Genomic DNA, 5,975 nt, shown 5'->3' with positions numbered 1-5,975 from the left:
AACAAACAAGTTAGATTGTTGGGTACAAGAGAGGAGAGTTATTGCTGATTTTAACATGGAAAATAATCTCAGTGAGGTTACTCTCATCTACTTGCCAATCATGGAGGGGCCTCAGGTAAGTGAGGTAAGTTCCACTATATCTACTACTTCTCTACCAAAAAATTCTTTGCAGACATGTGTGGCTATAGCATCTGTGAGTTTGACCCAACAGATGCCTACCCAAGCCACTCAAACAAAAGTTTCTAAATCCAAGTCTCAAAGACCCCACTCTAGTCCCTCTCAAAAGGGACTAGTTTCAAAAATTACCAAAACTATAGAGGGGAGTGTGAAGGGAAGTGGGGCTGGTGAGGGACAGGATGAACATCAAAGAAGCCCTAAGAATAAGGAGAGAGAAGTGTGTGTAACCCAGCCTAGCCACACTACAGTTTCCCAACAAACTGTAGTAATTAATAAGGAATCAAGCTCATTACTAGTTGCATTCTCCCGAAAGGATGTGACTATTGAACAAAGCTCTCAGCCAAGAGCACATGCCAAAGGGTTAGGAACACAGACCAACCTCAAATTTACACAAGAATGAAAAAATCTAAACACATCGGGGATACACAGGGTGCACACACTGTGCAAACTGCAGTCAAAGACTCAGTTATAGCACCTTCTCAAATGCAGATTGATGTGGCTCCAATAAATGTGGAGTCTCAGCCAAAATCTATAACAATGGAAGCACCTCACACATAAAGCTCACCCACAAATTTTCTGGAAGTGGACATGATTCACACATCATTTCCTGATTCTCCATCTTTAACTCTCATGGAGGAGCCAAAATCTCAAGCAAGTGGGCATCATCTTTTAGATGATTTGTTGGCTCACTTGCCACTTTTTTATGAAGATATTGGGAAATCTGTGGACAATTTGAAATTAATCACCACAAATTCTATAATAATTTCAACTCCAAACTCATTCATTTCTACTATTTTGATGGATATTGTTCATCTGTTGGCTAGTGATTGTATCTCGACGGATGTGCTTAACAATAATTCTCCATTGAATTTCTCAACTACTATTGCGACAGATGTTGCTCATCCCTAGAAAGTCACTACACTACTTGAAATTTCCAAAATTGTTACAAGTGTAGATGAACTAGTAGTTGTACAATCACTCTTAGGATTGAGGGAAGGGAGTGAACAGAGTGAGAGGCTGAGTTGCTCTCAGGAAAAAGGAGAGGAAAAGAGTGAACAAATGCAATCTATTTCTTCCAGCTTGGCAAAAGAAAGTGAGAGGAATCCCACCTTAGATGGTGAAGGTGAGGGTGTGAGGGTGGGAAGCCAAGGGAAGCCTTGATGCAAAGAGAAAGATACATATATATAGAGAGAGAAAGAGAGAGAGAGAGAGAGAGAGAGAGAGAATAAGAGAAAAGCAGGTATAGATGAATGGGAAATGCATATTGTTAGTGAGTTAATGGATGTCAATGAGGCTGAAAAGAGACAACTAATTCAGCAAGAATATCAAGTTATTCTAGACTCTGTCACTTATGATGCTGAGACATTTACTCACCCTAATCTAACATATCAAGTTCTTGCTGGACAGGGCAATGAGGTTGTTGAGCAGATTCTGAATTTGGTGCACACAACAACATCTATGCTAAGGGCCAATGATGCAATCAATACCATGCCCTCCACAACTGGGGATGATTTTGAGTATCCCTCTGGTGGTTCTGAAGACTCTTTTGGGGATGATGGTGAAGATGATGAAGATGAAGGCAAGGTCTTGGGGGGAGATGTAGAAATTCCATCATGGATGCTACACAAGGACTGCATTTATTCACATCCCAAAACCACACTTTTCAAGTTAATTCATGACACCCAAAGTGCAATTCAGGAAACCACAAGTACTAGCACCAAGAGTCTACTCAAAGCCCATATGGACTCTCTACAATTGCATAAGATCCAATCACTAAAACAAAGTCAAGATGTGGATGGGTTCAAGCAAAGTCTTGCAGATGTAAAGAAATATTTTGCTGCTAGATTAGATGCTAAGCTTCCAGAAGCAACAATGTTAGAAATTGTCTAGAAACTCAGGAAAGAAGCTGATTTGAACAGAAAAGTTGAGGCCATGGATTCAAGACTTACAAATGTGGAGAAATCAATGGCCAAGATACTTTCAAATCAGGAAGCTCATACAAGTCTGTTATAGCAATTGGTGGCTGCACAAACCTCAAACCTTGCTCAACTTGATGTTAACAAAAAGGGGAGAATAATGCAATCATTGCAGTTAGTAAGGGGGAGACAGTTAGTGAGGGGGAGAAAGTGCACATTCAAGTCAGTAAGGTGATTATTCCAGAAATTACCTTCATAAAACCACCAATGATAGACAGCATTCACCTGATACAGATAGCGGCAGCTGAACTAAAGCTGAAAGAGAAATGGAAAAAGATTGATGAGAAGATTAAGAAGAATTATCGTCCAATTGTAAAACCTGAAAAACTAGTGAAACACTTCACTCAATTGAGACCAATTTCAATCAACGAAATGATCTTATGGAATTTGGAAAAAGGTCAACCCTCGGTAAGAAGACTTCTACAGGCCAATTTGATTTTACAGCCTGTTGTGCAAGACATGCCTGTACTATAACAAGACTAAGTCAAATTGACAGCCTTGAGTAAGTTGTATGATAATCTAACTTTGCATTTTGTATTGTATTACTTGAGTCTATAAAAATGTCAATAGATTAGACTGGAGTAATTTTCTATAAAGAGTTTCAAGCCTAAGAATAAACTCTGGAAGAAGATCATGAAGATCATGCCTCAGAGAAAGTGTGAAGAAGCTTGGAGTTGAATAAATCTGTTTTAAGAAAAACATTTTAAGTCAAAAAATCTACAAGTCACAGATCAAGTAGAGAAGTCATTCGAGAACACCAGAATGACTTATCGACAAGTCAAAAATAGCTTATAGAGAAGTCTCAGATATATCGACAAGCCAAAATGAGGATATTAAGATTGGAGTATCGACAAGTCATTTTTGCAATAGAGAATTTAGAGATACCGATAAGTTAAATTGAAGATATGAAGATTGGAGATATCGACAAGGCAAACTCTCATTAGAGATCTCAGAGATATCGAAAAGTCAATATGTCTTTAGAGATTTCAGAGATATCGACAAGTCGTTTCTACATGCAGAAATTCAGAGATCTCGACAAGCCAAATTCTCTTATAGAGAAATCAGAGACTTCGATAAGTCAAAACAACTATAGAGAAATAAGAGATCTCGATAAGCCATTATACTTATCGAGATATCGAGTTCTCTATATAACAAACTGGAGATCTCGATGTAAAACTCAAGTATAGAATGCAGGCCAGTTAAAGATCCAAGATTGTCAATCAACAAACAAATCAATCACTGATTTGAAAAGTCTACAAAAAGTAGCTTGAAGAGTACAAGATCAAAGGCCAAAATTAACTAACAAAGTAAAGTCACAGATGTTGAGTGGCATTTATAACACTTTATAACGCTCTAATAAGCTTTGAATTGATGCGTTTATACTCGAGTTTTTAAGTGTTTTAATGTGTTTTCGAGTGTTTTTACATTTCAGGCATTATCTAGGTAATCAGGTGAATTAGCATTGTTTTGGTGCTAATTTGGTGTCAAGGTGGTGTTGGAATAAAAGCTCATTGAAAGCTGGCTCAAATCTGCAAGAAAAAAGAAGAAGTCAAGTACTGGCAGAAGCCCAGCATGCCCGCGCTGATCAAGCGCGTGGTCGCGCCCAAAGTACAGAAAGCCAGCGCGCCCGCGCTGATCAAGCACGCAGCCGCGCGTGTCGGGATGGCAGAATCTTGTTTCTACTTGGTTTCTGAGAGAAAGAATTCTACACTGCATGGGATTGCTATATAAGCAACTTTAGGTCATTTTTAATAACATAACAAGCCAGAGACATATCAAGGAGAGCCGTAAGAAGACCGTATTAGCACGATTCAACGAAGACGAAGAAGACCTAGTTTTTGCTTGTGAATCTTTGTTCTAAGTTGTAACTTGGATGCTAGTTTCTCTATTTGTGAACCTTAATCTTGTTTTGTACTTGGTTTTATTTATTCGTTATAAAGACTACGTTTGTTATACCATGCTTTCATCGGAACCCACGTTGATGATGAGTCTGATTATGGGCTAATCGTTATCGTAGGGTTCTAGCGGATTTATTTATGGATTTCTTTAGTTAAATTGTTTCGATGCCTTAGTGTGTGGTGATTGTATGGTAACCTAGTATTGGTTGTGCGTATTCATCTTATGAGCGTCGCGAACTAATAAGATAGTGTGTTAATTTTTAATGAAGCGAAAGTGAATTTAAGGATTTAAAACATGCCATGCTAGCATAGGTTTATGTATTTGTTATGCATGATTCGTAGGTAATTTTATCCATCTTACTTTCCCTATGTAATCAAGATAGATAACTTGTGCTTAAACCGTTATGTTGTCAAATTCTATAGACATATAGGGTCTCAATATAATTGGTGTCTATTCAGCTTCTATCTCTTTTGTGGATGTCTGGTAGTATGGTACTCGTGCAATGAAAGTTGGCGTTTATTAGTTTCCTGTTGTCTGATTAGTGTCATCACCATTGCATGCTAAGGTTGAGAATAATAAAGCTATTGAATGAAGTATTTAATGAAGTTAGAATCCCATGTTTGTCATATATATTAATTTAACCAATTTTATTCTCTTAGTTATAATTGTTAGTTTAATTCTTAGTTATAAACAACCTCTATTTGTTATCGTCTTAGCATTGAATAATAACCATACATTGTTGCTTAAGTGCATGAATTAATTAGTTAACCAAAGTTAGTCTCTGTGGGAACGAACTAGAAAAGATTTTATACTACTTGTGAACTCATTTACTTGCGTGTATTATTAGCACGTGTTTAGCGACTAACAAGTTTTTGGCGCCGTTTCCGGGGACTACAGTGTTAATTTATAGTTTATGTGCTTTCCATCAGTGGTCGTTAAAGTTCATTGACTCGGAAATTGTTACTTATTTGTTTCCTTGCATTGTTTCAGGTACTCTGGCGAGGGTGTATGCATATGTGTTCGTGTACTCGTAAGAGAACTCTTGATAAAGCCGAGAAAGAACTTGTAGTGATTTGAAGGGAAGTTTTTGAGGAAAAAAAGAAGGTAGAAGAAGAAGAGAAAGTCGAGGAACCAACTTTAGTAGAGATGGGTGATCAAGCAGAAAATCCTAAGGCTTTGATGGACTATTCTCAGCCTAAGATCAATGACATTCAGTCAAGCATCATCAGGCCAGCCATCAGGGCTAACACTTTTGAGATCAAGTCAAGCATGATTCAGATGATACATCAATCAGTTCAGTTTGGGGGTTCTCCTACTGAAGACCCCAACATGCACATCAGGGACTTCATCGAGATCTGTGACACATTCAAATTCAATGATGTGACTGAAGATGCTATCAAGCTGTGACTCTTCCCATTTTCTCTGAGGGACAAAGCTAAGTGTTGGTTACATTCTCTACCAGCAGGGTCTATCACCACTTGGGAAGACCTTGCTCAAAAGTTTCTCACTAAATTTTTCCCTATGGTGAAGACTTCTGTAATCAGGAATCCTCTGACTTAGTTTGCTCAGCAAACTGGAGAATCTCTGTGTGAGGCTTGGGATCGATATAAGGAGATGCTAAGGAAGTGCCCACACCATGGCATGCCTGATTGGATGATTATTAACTTCTTCTACAATGGATTGGGTGCTACTTCTAGACCCATGCTTGATGCAGCATCAGGAGGAGCCGTGTGGGCTAAAAGGTACGATGAAGCTTATGAACTTATTGAACTGATGGCTGCTAATGGGTACCGGAATCCTTCCCAGAGACTGACTCATGGAAAAGTAGCAGAAATTCTGGAGTTGGATGCAGCAACTGCTATAGCTGCCCAACTTAAGGCTTTGACGATGAAGGTGGACACTTTGACTAATTATGGAGTTAAT

General features: G+C 38.5%; 1 non-coding gene across 1 annotated transcript; it reads right to left on the bottom strand.

The window, feature by feature from the left end:
* Positions 1 to 5,588: 5,588 nt before the first annotated feature.
* LOC141710101 (small nucleolar RNA R71) lies at positions 5,589 to 5,695 on the bottom strand. The gene has a single exon (XR_012570639.1). It is a non-coding gene; the product is annotated as a small nucleolar RNA R71 (small nucleolar RNA).
* Between the last annotated feature and the right edge of the window lie 280 nt (positions 5,696 to 5,975).

Source organism: Apium graveolens, chromosome 2 (assembly GCF_009905375.1).
Source record: "Apium graveolens cultivar Ventura chromosome 2, ASM990537v1, whole genome shotgun sequence".
NCBI lineage: Eukaryota > Viridiplantae > Streptophyta > Magnoliopsida > Apiales > Apiaceae > Apium > Apium graveolens.
Note: the sequence above shows the minus strand (reverse complement) of the source record. Positions and strands in the feature narration are given on the sequence as shown.